The 14308-nt window shown below is 34.6% G+C and overlaps 1 protein-coding gene across 4 annotated transcripts in view; it reads right to left on the bottom strand.

The window, feature by feature from the left end:
* LOC122565799 (ras-related protein Rab-37) overlaps nucleotides 1-14308 on the bottom strand; it is a 150762-nt gene that overhangs the window by 45351 nt on the left and 91103 nt on the right. The gene's annotated exons all lie outside the window — the stretch shown is intronic.

Below are 14308 nucleotides of genomic sequence, written 5' to 3'. Positions count from 1 at the left end.
CCCAATGAATAAAAGTAAAAAATTGCTGCTGTAAATAAAAGTAGATAAAAATGAGAAAAGTAAGAGTTGTGATAAAGTAGTTTACTTGGAAGTAATTGATTGAACAATGTATTATGAGATTGTTTGGTTTATTTGTAAGAAGTTTCACGTTGGAATATGTTCTAATGTATTGCACTGTATAGTGTAAATACAGTGTATTGTATATTGTACATTAAAAGTGATATTGAAGATGAGAAGATAAAATATTAAACTAAAAGATCCAGACTAAAATATAACATCAACGAAAAGTAGAGCGTCTAACAAAAAGAAATGAGCTGCATAAATTACTTTAGTTATTAGTACTTATTAATTATTAATTATTAATAAACTACCTTTATTCTCGTTCATAGGCCAAGTTTATCGAGCTTTTTGAGTTGCTTGTTCAAAAGTTTCACAGGAAAATTTTCCTCTGTTTTAATTAACTATAAACCGAAATTTTCTTGTAACGAAGAAAACACAATGATCCCAGGTAAGTCATAAAAATATACGTTTGAAGCTTAAAAATTCTTTCTCGCGAGAGCCGCCGATAAAACACATCTTATCAAATATTCGAATATTCCAAACCAAGCGAAACCAGATTCCCTGCATTACCATAATCGCAAACTTCTAACGACAGTTCCTTGCTCCATGGCAAGCGTGTTCAGCGCTTTCGCAACACCTCATCTTCAACCCTATAATTTCTGATCCACTCTGAAATTGAAACGATCCTTTGGCTGGTATCGCACTTCTGCCAGGAAGAAACGCGGAAATTTCTCGAGAGATGCCTTAATAGTTGAAAACCTACTGTAGATTCGATCCTAACAGTTTGAGGTGCGCGTAATTTCCGATTCTCGGCGAGGATACGCGATCTCATCGAGATACGATTGTTTCATTCGCGAAGGAACGTCCGAATTCGTGGCGGAATTTAGGTCGCGTCTATACAAATTCGAGATCTAATAAGAGAAGAAATGCTTCGCGATCATTTTACATACACTTTTCAAGAAGTTAATTCGGAGCGAGGCGAATCTCCAACGGTGCCAAAACATTCTCCTAAAATTCGTATTGCAAATGATGGTTTAGGCTCGCTCTATTAAATCATGAACTATAAAGCTTCTGTAGGAAGCAATGTTTGCAGTAATTGGACGATCGAAGTGCATTTGGTTTCAGTAAAAATATTGGAACGTAAATGGTAGAACGATAAACGACTATGGACTATAATGTGCATTGCTGTTTAGAAATATTGATAAACCTTTTGTTTGTGTACAAGTATTATACTATATTATTTAATGTCATAATTGTATAATATTGTAATATTGAAAAGTCTTCTGCATAATAATTTAGCAATTGATAATAGCGAATTAACAGGCTACAGGTTGTAGATTAGAGATTAGAGAATCATGAGCTATAAAGCTTCTGAAGGAAGCAATGTTTGCAGTAATTGGACGATCGAAGTGCATTTGGTTTCAGTAAAAATATTGGAACGTAAATGGTAGAACGATAAACGACTATGGACTATAATGTGCATTGCTGTTTAGAAATATTGATAAACCTTTTGTTTGTGCACAAGTATTATACTATGTTCTATAATGTCATAATTGTATAATATTGTGATATTGAAAAGTCTTCTGCATAATAATTTAGCAATTGATAATAGCGAATTAACAGGCTACAGGTTGTAGATTAGAGATTAGAGAATCATGAGCTATAAAGCTTCTGAAGGAAGCAATGTTTGCAGTAACTGGACGATCGAGGTGCACATGGATTTGGTTTCAGTAAAAGTGTTAAAGCGTAAATGGTAGAACGATAAACGACTATGGACTGTATTGTGCATTGCTGTTTAGAAATATTAATAAACCTTTTGTTTGTGTAGTATTATACTATGTTCTTATATATAAGTATTATACTATGTTCTATAATGTCATAATTGTATAATATTGTGATATTGAAAAGCCTTCCGCATAATAATTTAGCAATCGATAATAGCGGATTATTATATAGGAGGCTTCTCCTTCACAGTTTTGGAATTTTACGTTAAATGGATGATATCTATTCGTTGTTAACATTACAAGAAACATAGCACATGTTTATAGAAACTATTTGCAAGAATTACGAGAAAATAATGAATGGAACTTTGGTGATTTAGATTTCAGTGGAACGAGCTCAGAGTTAGATATGTAAAATTCAAAAATTGATATATTCTATGGCTATGATATATAATTATAAGCATATAAATATTATAGTAACATTTTGTTTTAACTCATAGAAGATACGCGTTGTACATTTTTAAACCGGTAAGATATTTATAAATAGCTATGATATGAATTCAAAGAACACGCAGAGCTTCAGGCAAAAATATATCTGAGATGCGTGAACAACAAGTAATTTCAGTTAAATTTTCAGAAGTAAATATTTCTATAAATGGGATAAATATCACATTTCATATAAATCGGATAAATATCATACTTTTGCGATTGTACAATGGAAACATTTTAAGTCCGCATATCGTTGAACACCAGAACTTTGAACCTCGTGCAAAATCTCTTCCTAATCTCGTCACAGTGATCTTTAATCAAGCGAAAAAGCATCAAACACGGCTCTATATCATTTTCGACGGTTTCATTTATGTTTGAATACTCCGCTCTATCCACAAAATCAACTCTGTTCCCAATTTTACCGCTTTGACCACGGTCCGAGTAATCGGAAACTTTCTGCTGACTTCTCCGCAAGAATCTGCTTCCCTCGAACACAATTCTGCACCAGACACCCCTCGTAAATGTCAACTACCTTCGCATAGACGTTGTCAGCTACTTTGTCTGGTCGGTCGACGACTCGTTTCACGAAAGAACGGAGCATCCACGTCTTCGTGGCGCTTGGAATTCCAAATTTTATCACCGATTTCAATCTGATCGTGTTTACAGGCTGTCGCCATGGTGTCTGCACTGAAAACAGCCTTTAAATTCTACAGACCGAGTGGATTTCGAAAACACGCGCACGGTTATGTTTCGTGTACTTGGAATTTGTCACTAGTTGTTTGCTTAGAAAATGAAAAATGTGAATTTCACTTGGGCCACGATTTGACTGTTTGAGAAATGTACCTGCTGCAGACAAATTGGCGAATCTTTATCTTCACTGAAGCAAGTTTTAAATACTCGACTCTGAACATTTGTGATATAATCTAACAGAGACGTGTCCCTGTTTACGAGAAATTGAAAGGTAAAAAGGATTCACTAAACACGCGGAAATACAGCGACTATACAGGAAATACAGGTAAATACCTGCACAAATGTGCATATCATTATCTCCCATTGAAGCGTTTTCTTATCAATTCTCACATTTCATTTTCGCAGTATTAAACCCTTGTTATTTGAAAGCACTGACGTATGGTATGAAACTTCACATACTTCTTCTTAATAGAATACTATGGAAATGCTATAATATGTATTATAGACAATGGTGCACAAATAATTCCTGTAACCATTGCGTATAAAATATCCAAAGTAAATACAGAACTCGTTATAACATTTAATTATAAATATAAAAACAAGCGAAGGAAATTCCTGCCAAGTTGTTTCCATAAAGAATAAACTTTCATAAACTTCTTCCTGAATCTTCCTGATTTCTATTAAAATCAATATGGAACAATAACCAATAAAATTCCGCATAGAAGAATAGAAAAAAACGTAATCTAAGAAAAATGAAAAATATGGATCTTCGAGCGTGAAAATTTAGATTCAACGATACCTACTTAATAAAAACTAGACTGAATTATAAAATGCATGTCTGTCGATGGTCGATGGTCTAACAAACAACAAGGTCGACGACACAGCACCCTTGCTCTCGCACCCTTAGGAGCTCAACGAGTGGAAGCAAGATCGAAGCGCTTTCATCTTGCGAAGCAAGGGCTGCGCGGAAGTTGATCCCTGCATCGCTGATCGCGTACAGGGGTTGCATGATAATGTCCATGTGGACGTATAGATATCAGCTTTTTTCCCTTGTATTTCATGATTTTCCTTTGTGAAGAAACCCTTGTGGGATGGCGCTGATCGAAGTGAGACGATGTGGTTTCTGTTGTGGGACAATGTTTGTAGAGGTTTTTTGTTGCTTGTGTAATGGTAAACGAATATATAAATGATATAGAGTATAGCAAAGGGTTGAGTTTGTTGGGAAGTAAATGTAATAAACTAAGGTGTACTCAGGTGGCCGTAGAATGTTAATATTGGCTTTCAAAGAAAAGTAGGGGAGAGTTCTGTGAGCCACTAAACGTGTTGTTTATTAGTTAGTAATTTCAGATTAGAGTAAGAAGAATATTAATGGTGGAAAGTTGGAGCGAGAAATTGCGCTACTTCAGAGTCTATAAAACAGCACAATTATTTAAAGTTCATGATATATTTTGTTCGTAAATAAGTATCCTTCAGAGAGCGCATTTGCATTTACCTTTATTCTACCTTTTTCATGTAAACTTCCGCCGCGATAAACATGTTTGCGACAGCTTCGTTAACCGTAGAAAGCACTAACGAAATTGCTTTTCGAAAAACTTCGCTTCGCGTGCAATCGCTTAATTCACCGCTCATTGCTTCAAGTTTTCAAACGTCATGTCGAAACGATTATTTAGAACCGTGTACAAAATGTCTACTGTATTTTTAGTGTTTGTTATTAATTATTATATAATATTAATGTGACATTAGAGATTTGAAAATTCAGGGGCATGAAAATTAACAAATTAAAAAGTTAAGAAATTCGAAAGTTAGGAAATAGGGGAGCTTTAGGATTAAAATATTCGGATCCTTTGAAACTTTTATAATTTCAAGTTTTCAAGATTCGTTAGGAAAACTATCTATCCATGAAATAACATAATTTTCTATGTTTCAAAATTTCATCCACTTTAACATACCTGTGGAAAATTTAAAACATATAATAATAATAAACCGACGATCGCCTCGACTCGTACGCATGGAATAAGCACAAATAATGCGACACTCGCCCAGCGTTTCATGGAACTTTTTCCAACTGTTAAATAATATTCGAGTGCGACGCATTGAAGAGCGGCGGATCGAAGCGCACAATGGTCGTATAAAATAAAAACTTGCATATTAAATATCTCGCATAAATGCACCGATAAAATAGCGCTCTTGACTACGGGTCAAGAGGTTACGTAACAAGATAACACATGCTCCAGCCGTTTAAAAATTGTAAATTTTTAGGAAAACTCAAAATTGTGGAACATACACGAGCATTTATTCGTATAAATATAAAATACGATAAATAAAATAAAATTAAATAGATCTGGAGCATAGAAAATGTATCGTTAGTTCTTTAATTAAATAAAAAGAAATTAGTAGAATACATAAAGAAGTGTAATATTTCTCCGAACAAAATTCTAGTCGTCTTTCTCCTTCTTATTCAGAAAGCAATACTGTTGCACGATCGCAGTTTGCTCAAACGATTAAACAACTTTCTCATCAAATCGCAATGTGACGAAACAAAGCAAGTTCCCGATACAGGATAACGCTAGCCGATCATAGAGAAACATTCCTCTCTTATTTCTGGAAAACGATACGGATCAGCTTCGCGACCAAGGAAGATCGTAAGTTGTTTTATCGGCAGAGTAATTCACTGCGTAAATGTTAGCAGCTGGTTCGCTTCGAGTTATTTTCTGACACCGTGGCCAGGTAGCTTGCGGCCAGCCAAACTTCCGGAAATTCCAACAAAGTTGCCGCGATTTTACTTCAGCTTCTAGTTTCTTTCAACTATGCTTGAAAATTGATGAACTTTGTCTTGGAAATTTTTCATCAACATGTAGCAGTAGAATATAGAATTTTTTATCTGCTTTTAAATTTTATTTATTTTATCACATCTCCTATTACCCAGTAATCGAGCATCAGTGTTTGCTTTATAAAAGAAAAACAAATATAAAAATAGCTATAGAAATTCTAAGGAATGTAATTCACCCTTCCGTGAAGCGATCATAGCTTCCAACAGGAAGGAAGCTTTTAATTTATTAGCTTTTAAATAAGGATAATGGGTGAAATAATTACAGGAAAGTTAATCTTCGATGGAAAACGGTTGCCTAGTTCGTCGTTTCACCAGCTCGGCGTTCATACTATAGAGAACGTGTCTGATGAACGATTCACTGGTCTGTCGCGTGATACGCGGCGTTTTCTCTCTTCTGACAGAGCACAAAAGAAGGATAAGAGTGTATCCGACTGTGCATAGCTCTATGCCCGTACCGTTTCCCCGACTGTATGCAGGAATAAAGCTTTGTGCACAGTGGAATCAGAATTGAAACCAGAATTACAATCAGGCTTGCAATAATTGAATGAAATGAATATCGAAGATTACTTGAAGTATTAAATTAAGAAACGAGCGAACGTGGTGGTTAGGTCGGACTGAAAACTTTCAACATTTTCTTTCCATCTCTTTGGTAGAACCGAAAGACGATGAAAATAAAAAAGATCGTTGTTTTAACCCAAATGTATTCTAATAAATGACAGTAACAAGAAAAACAGTTGGAAATATTTAATTTTCCAAACGGGACCATGATAATCAAATTGAAAATGTATTTAGAATTTCTTCGAGAATTGTATAATAATGGCGGTCAAATAAAGTAACAAAATTGTTTATTGAATTTTTCTATGTAATCCAATGACAAGTTAGATATATTGAAATGAAATAAAAAGTTCGAGTTTTCAGTGATTTAATTTTTTTCCAAAGAATGAAGATGCTTTGAAACGAGGCTTAAAAGTTTGCTTTTTACACGTGGTGTGTACAGAAGGTCCCATTGAAGAGTCGGATTTGAGAGATCGATCTTGTATCATCGTTCTATTCATCCGTGTGAAGTTGTATCCAAAGTAAAGTGAATAAACATTTTGAGAAAAGTATCCTTTTGACAATTCCAGAAAATAGGAATGTTTGATGAATTCGATGGACAAAGGAAACTTGCATATCTTGCGTGACTCTGTTCACTTGCGTTAGATTGCTACACAAGTAAGCTGAGAGATATTAGGTCTATGAATAGCATTCCTTTGATGCTTTGTTGCTTTGAAATTGAAATTCTTGACAATTCGAACGATTTCTAGTAAAAAATCTCGTGTCCGTGCCAAAGAGAAATTCTGCAAATTGCATAAGAATATTTACTTTCAATTAAATCTCAGGAATTTGTTGATAAAAGGAACCTGATACTAGAATTACCACTCTGTAATGTGAAATGACTGTAATAAAGTATAATAAAATGATGGCAAAGTAGCGTGACTTCGACATAAATATAAGTAACATTTAAAAAATAATATTCAACGATTAGCAGGAACAGTAGTTCTAGCGTTAAAATGGCTCGAATTTGAGATCTGTTAAATTCAAAATATGGTAGGAACAAAGCAGGGGAATATCTGAGGAAATTTCAATAGAAAGCTTTGATGGGTTCTCATGATAGGAAATGGTTATTGATGGCTCATGAAACAAATATCCGTTTTATGGTTTTCTATTCATTCGTCGTCTACCCTTTACCACAACTTTACCTAACTTTGCACATCCAACGTCTCGTTGAAGGATCCTTGATGAGTATCGAATGACCACCTCAACCATATTGCAGGACTTTCATTAAAGTTCTCAGCAAATTCCCTAGTTTAGAATCTCATCAGTTAGAACAAAATATCTGACAATAAAATGATGGCTACTTTGTAATATAATTCTATAGAATTTGCGTGAATTCCTGAATAATATGGAGATTCATTTACATGAAATACACGTTACAAAATTTTGCGTAAAATTTTTCAGTCCAATTTTTAGATTCATTCTTTTACCTAATAACTAACGTAATCGCATAACAGTTTTCAGTAAAACGTATCTATTATTAACGTACGGTATAAAATTCTTCAACAAGTCTGTTGGTACTCGTCATCTCCAATATCAATTATAATTTTCGCCGAAATTCCCCTTCCTATTGTTAATTTAACATTCTCAAACTACCTAAAGTTGCGTGTAAACTATTTCACGACTTTCTCTACATCTAACATTCTTGCCGTTGTTCGCATTACTCGTACGTTTCACTGCAGCAAACATAAGCGTTAATTTTATAACATTTGAATCCTTTCCTCGTTTCTTATGCCCTTTCTTGTTAAATATAAAACACACAATATCTTCCTATTTTTCTACTGTTATATCAAAGACTGAACATAAATAGTGTCTTACAGTACGTAACAAATTGGACTATTTTGTGTGAAGTTGGAAGTTCGATTCTAAGATGTTGAAGCATAGTTTAGTTACATAGATGTTGAAATAATCCTATCTAATAATACCGAAAGGGGAACTTGTTACGTAATCTGATATTTTACAATCAACTCGCACCTCCAAAGATACGCCGTTTCTCAAGAAATCCTAGAAACACTGATCAGAACATTCTCGCGAAAATCTCTGCTTTTATGATTTATGGTTGTTATTTTCCGTTTGTATGCCCGGAAACGATATATCAAAAGGGAAAAGTCATCACTTCTCAACAAACCATCTACGATCTCTGGTTTTAGTTTAGTCTAGTTTATTGTTTTCCTTCGGTCTACAAAGTTTATGTACGTTGCCAAATGATGACGTTATTCAAAAGCTACGTAGCTTTCATTTTGCCATATGGGATCTCTGGTTTTAGTTACTTCAGTTTATCTTCTCCTCCGATGTACAAAATCGCAATTCTCGTCCAAGGATGGCGACCATGGTATCCGTCGAAAGGCAATTTCGCCTCGTCTCCATATTCAGGCAATTGTGAACGACTCTTTAAGTCTCAAGCAATCAGGCAACGGGAAGTTCTTGCGATAAGGGTTCCAAGGCGACTCCTTTTCCACGTTCCGCTCTGATTTCATGGCCCGGATACGTCTAGCAAAGAGTGCAGGTCGTAGCATAGCGCGAGACACGCGTTTGCTATCGGCATAGTTAATTAAAGGCCGATTAAAAGCGACGCCTTGACGTGCCGACCTATCGCTAGAACTATCTCGCTACGTAAACACACGATCAACTTTGCATAAATTAGGTCTTGTCCGGAGCTACTTAATTGGACGTGTCGGCCAAATCGTACTATGGTTATTTTAAACTTGGAAAAGCAAACTGAAGCGACGTACTAACATAGCAGGTGACTGGAAACGTACGTTACGCGGCGTTAATATTGAATTTTAAAGGGAGCAGATTTTTTTTCATGGTATTTTCGACTTTCATGGAAATGAGCCGCGAAACATTAATATACGTATTTCATGACGTTTATTTTTTTATGGAGAACAATGGAAGTAGGTACACTGTGTTACTTTGAATATTGAATAATTAAAACATACTGCTTTATATATGAATTTTACCTGTGAAATTTCGTTCTATAGATATTAATACATTTCACAACAGGATAATAGAATACCACTGGGTTTTCAATAGATTTATCAATAAATTTAATAGAACATATCGGTGCATGTTTCAAAATTAAATTTCCAACACGTGAGAATTGTTGTGGTTCCGGACTTTTACACGAAATTTCTGGTAGATCGAATATTCGTGAAACTGAAAGAGCGAAAATTTATAAAAACGACTCGCCATATCGATTCCTTGAAACAAGTATTCTGCTTTCATAAAATATTCAAAATATAAAACTCGTTAGAGAGTTTAATGGCAGTTTAAACATCCAATTTACAAACGACTGATCTCACGACTTGGCAATCTTCAGCGATAATCGATCAAGAGTCGAAATAGCCCATTTAAAATCAATGGATTAGAAAGCTCGCCTCGTTGGAAACGCGTACAAATAATTAAATATCGCTAATTAAGGCGATTAAATAGCGAACCGTGTCGTTGGTACACGAAACGATTACGACACTCGAATCGACAGGTACATCGATTACTTTCACGAAAAAGTAAACGAGCTACAAGCCGATTCGCGTGCAGTAACCACAGTCGCGTGTGTTACACGCGTTCAAACGCTACTCGTAACACGGATGCTTGTAACGAGCCCGATTCCGCGGTAATTAGTTGAAATAATTATCGTCCTGTAGCCTTCGTTCGTGGTTTGCCTAGCTATTGAAAATTCATTGCAATGGATTGAAATTGGTTAAAGTTCGTCGAAAGACAATTCGCGATGATATTTTAGGCAAAAGTTGAAAGAAGGAACAGCGCGATTATGGTTATGTTTAAGTTGAGAACTATATATTTATATGGAAAGATTGAATCGGGAATTGTAGTACATCTGTGATTCTACAAACTTTAAATGAAATTTTAGTTGTAGTTAGTGGTTAAAGGAAATTTTAATTGAGTTTTAATTAACTTGATTTTCTATATTTAAGCTCGTGTAATAAAATCACAGGAATATTCTAGACTGTGGATTCTTATGCATTTGTACGATGTTTTAAAGTGCAAAATTGCACAGACAGCATGTAATATGAACGTATAAAAGCATATGAAATATTCAAAGTATTAATACTTTCTGCAATACTTAGCGTAAATAAAACCAATTTCCAGCGAAGTTCCACTTCGTTAAATTATATTCTCGAATATATGAATTTGCATAGAAACATAAATAAATAACGCAGCTTGCTCTTAACTATCAATAATTTATTTGATTTAGTATTTTGACTATCGTTAATCTCGTTAATTGTTGATATTTTCGAATTATTGATATTTATAGTATTTAATATGTGATTCATAAAAAAAATATTGCGTACTGTGATGTGATTGACAATTGACGATAGGATAACATTTGATAATATCAAACTTCATAGGAATATTTTACCATTTCGATCGTTCGGAAAGTTTCTTTCGTTTTAGAAGGAAATAATGGATACACAACATTTTTCGTTTTATATTGTTTTATCGAATTACGTATGATCCATTTTGTTTGATCAAGATAAAAATCACAACGTTCGACAGATTAGGTTTCATGTTTTGTATAAAGATGCGTCTTTGTAGAAGACGTGTCTGTAAAAGAAAGACAAAAATAAATAATAATAAAAAGAATCTAATAATATTAATCTGATCTAATCCAACAAACAAGAAATTCAAAGCCATTTCACGTAAGATTTGAAATATACCTAAATGAAAGCAACACCACACTCGGACAATTAATCAGTAAAAAGAGACTAAACATAAAAACGATATAAAAACTCATGAAAACGAAGATAAGAATGGTACGTATGGTTTTTACGTAAATCCAGAACGTGGAACAAACTTGGCTATGAATTTCACTCCGGTATCATATATTTTCACTTTATCAGAAAATAGAACCCAATACTCTGTGAATACTGCAACAATACCATCGAATATCTACTTTGGTACTGTACCAAATACGAAGACACGAGACGCAGCTTAAAGATATCTAACAATGCACAATCACTTCCAACTGATAGAACACAATGTAAAAAATCTCGAAGTTTTCTAAAAAGAATTCGACTTTCTGCACCGCCTATAGAAACATACAAACCGTACCAACTTGCTAATTAACTAACAACTGATTAATTACTTACTAACTAAGGCAACTATGCCAAACTAAGCATGTATTTAATAAAATAATTTAACTATAGTCACTAACACCTTACCGGAGGATGTGAGGATAAACAATTAATTTAAAAAAATTAATAAATTAAAAATAACTCTAAAAATCAGATTACAAACAAGCTACACAGATAGTTACCGAGACATAAACTGTTACAGACTAGGAATCTAATCGAAATTTCTTGGCATTAGTTTTCTCGACAAGTAGGTACAAATACAGCGTTAAACCGGCGGGAAACGTGAAAACTCGACTTTCCAGGGGTAGACGAGATGTGTATCTCGTTCAACACGATCTCAATTACATCGAGAGCGATAATCCGGGCCTTCTGAACCAACTCTCAATAAGCAAGCTTCCTCTTTCGGAGCCCACGCTGCTTCTATCCGGTCACGCGGATCGCATTCATTCCGTTCGACTAATTAAGCCTCTAATCAAATGGTAATTGAAAGTCGAATCTGTCTGTCGGCTCTTGGTCATTACGAACAACCGCGTTTCGTCAATCGTTTTCGAGTTAATTAATTATCAGGCCGAACCACCGGCGAAATCACGTTGCCGTGAAAATTCTATTGTTTCAAGCGTCGTTTCTCGTCAAACTATTGGAAATTTCGACGATTTCGGGTTGGTTGGACGATTGGAAGGTGTCCAATTTTGAACGTAATTATTTGTTAAGTTTGTAAGTGTTAACGGATAAATAATTTTACAAGACAACGAGATCTAATTTTGCGTTATTCATTGGAAAGCTATACCTTATCGATGAATCTGTATGTGATTATTTGGTGGAATCGTGGAAATTCATGGAAATTAGTGGATAGATAATCTTGGGAAATGATGAAACGTGATATTGTGTCACTGATTGTCAAAGATGTTACATTATCGATGAATCTATATATGATTATTTGATGGAATTATAGAAATTTGTGGGAACTAGATAAACGGTTTTCAAAGATAATGAGACGTGATTAATTGAAAAGTATCAGATTTTCGACGATTATTTGCAAGAATTAATGGACATTGGTAGAAATGTAAGAAAATGTTACAACTGTCGTTTAAAAGATGAGCTTGGCGCCCTGTTACACGAAGAAAGAAATACTCGATATCAGTTTGATTCGACTTTGTCGAGGAGATATTACACAATAAATTGCAGTCTTCGAAACGTAATTATTGGGTTAATTAATTCGCAGAAGGGTTAATTAATTCGCCACTCTGCCACAAAATTAATTCTCGATCAGTAATCATGTTTTACGATGATAATACGGCAACATGTTTGGTTTCCAGTTAGACAGGAACAAACAGAGTAATGCGCATTAAGTTTACGCAGAAACGCCACAAAGCGATTAAAACATCACTAAACTAGCTACGCAAAATAATTACAGAAATTCTATTCTCCTATTATGCAGATATATATATCTATATAAAATAAATACTGTCTCCGAACGACTATCTCCTCTCAATTATATCAAAAGAAACTAACGCTCAGTAAAAAGAAGAAGATTTCGTTGCCTCGCATAAATCACTTTCGATATTTATCAAAAATTGTATTTCATTGGAATAATTCCATTTGCTTTCTCACCGCTCAAATTAATCTGTCCTTTCGTCATTCTTATTATTCTTATTATTGATCGAATGAAATAAAGATAATCTCAAATCGAAAGAAGGAAATTCTATTCTTCCTTGCAAATTTATCTTTTCCTGAAACTTTCTCTGTCTCGTCTTTCAAATCGAAGCTCGGCCAATCCTTCGACAAATTTTATTGGTCGAACATCGGAGTCGTCAGCGCTTAATTAATCATGTGCCAGCGAGCCAGGCTGACCTCGACGTCACACGTCGAACTTATATCGGATAATCGATACATTGTGTCTGTGAACTAGAAAGAATTGGGTCCGGGTTGCACTTGCGGCCGAAAACAGGGGCGTGCACACCACTGCACGGCCAGGGAGTTGCTTCAACCCTTTTGTGGTCTTCTGCTGGGGTAAATTCATGGCTGATTTCACGCTGGACGTGATTCGGTTCTCTGATAGGGAAAGTTGCAACGTTGATAGAGTGGCGATATCGTCTGGTTAACGATACAGCTGGGATATCAGGGATATCCTTGAGAGCACTTGGGCCAACTTTTGAAGCTGACGACGTTGATCGATAACATGAAATCTTTGAGCAAAGAAATCGTTTTATCTGTATCTACATCTAACGTATTTACAGTATACTAATGTATTGCGTATTAATATGCATAATATTACAGTATACTAATGTATTGTGTATATTATTATTAGTACCGTGGACTCTATACAAATTCATGTTTTTATAAATAAAGTAGTTCAAAGAGTAGAAATTAAGTACAGCGTTGTCTGGAAATCTCCAAATGTTCTAAAGAATATTTATCTTTGCATATTTTCTACATTCTTCAATATTACAATATACATTCTGCATAAATATCTTCAGTGTATTAATTAATGTATTGAAATCAGTAGCAGTTTTTCACTACATAATAATTTCCAAAAATTGATCTAAAAGGAATTGTCTATATATACAACAGAATCATCTACGGCGTACTAAAAATTTGTTGCTTAGTTCTAATGAATAATTTTCTCTTCAACTTTTGAGTCCGCTCTCTCCTCTCACCTAACATAATGTGTCTTTTGCTCTCTAAACATCCTACTGAGCAGGTGCTTTCCTTTGAACATTTTTGCATATTATAATATACATTCTGCATGAGCATCTCTCAAGTACTAATTAATAATTTAAGATTAATAATAGTTTTGCACGGTATAATAATTTCCAAAGGTAAATGTAAAA

Source organism: Bombus pyrosoma, linkage group LG3, assembly GCF_014825855.1.
Source record: "Bombus pyrosoma isolate SC7728 linkage group LG3, ASM1482585v1, whole genome shotgun sequence".
NCBI lineage: Eukaryota > Metazoa > Arthropoda > Insecta > Hymenoptera > Apidae > Bombus > Bombus pyrosoma.
This window is presented reverse-complemented; position numbering and strand designations above follow the sequence as displayed.